Genomic DNA, 948 nt, shown 5'->3' on the forward strand with positions numbered 1-948 from the left:
CATGCTAAATTTCTCTGTTTATACCCAGGGTTATGCCAGGTGATAAAATAAAAAGTGTAATATATATTTTTTTAATTGTGGGCGTGGAGTTCATCGCTGAGTTTGTCAAATTAATAAAATTGAAGTTTTATCGAAATTTTTCAGTGGCGGATGCTGGACGTGCTTTGGAAAAATTATAATCAGTTTGTATATAAGATTTTGTTAGCGTCGGTGTTTTAATTGAGCTACCTCGACAGGTGCTTGTACGTGGTTTAGTGACCGTTTGCCATTGAAAATAGGAATATTTTACTGAACCCATTTTCGAAGGGTCGGATTATCTCTTATCTTTTATTTAAATGGTTTAGAGCCGGTATTTCTACCTCTCGATAAATTTATTCGGTAGATAAGTACCGTGACAACGATTATATCCACAATGGTAAAGTTATTATAGGAGTTGACGACTTTACTAGAAATTTTTAAAATTAAAAAGATGAAAATACTAATTCATATACAAATGAATCCTCAAAAGTTTTCTTATTATAAGGTGTTAACCCAAACCCCATTAGAGATACTTCTAGAGCTCTTGAGAGGCACTACACAACATTTATGTTAAATAATACTGAATGTTTTACTTTACAAATTCTTTCAATATAAAGAGATTGAATAAAACCTTATCAGAACCTTCAACGGAAAATTTTAACTTCTTAGTCTCAAAAGGTCCCCTATAGCTTCATATAATACGTTGCCATTCACAACATAATTAGATCTAGATTATGTATTTTCAAAGCTATATCTCTAAATACAACTAAAAATTTTTACCAAAAATAGATCCCAATATTTCCTCTTAGAATCGATAGCCCTTTAACCTGCTTAAAGTTGGAATTGACAAATACAAATAAATCTTCTTGTGGAGAGTATGGAATCTCTGCCTTCTAGTTTTATTCAGTAGTACTTATGTATTTCAAACAT

The sequence above is a fragment of the Photinus pyralis genome, unplaced genomic scaffold (assembly GCF_008802855.1).
Source record: "Photinus pyralis isolate 1611_PpyrPB1 unplaced genomic scaffold, Ppyr1.3 Ppyr1.4_LG1, whole genome shotgun sequence".
Classification (NCBI taxonomy): Eukaryota; Metazoa; Arthropoda; class Insecta; order Coleoptera; family Lampyridae; genus Photinus; species Photinus pyralis.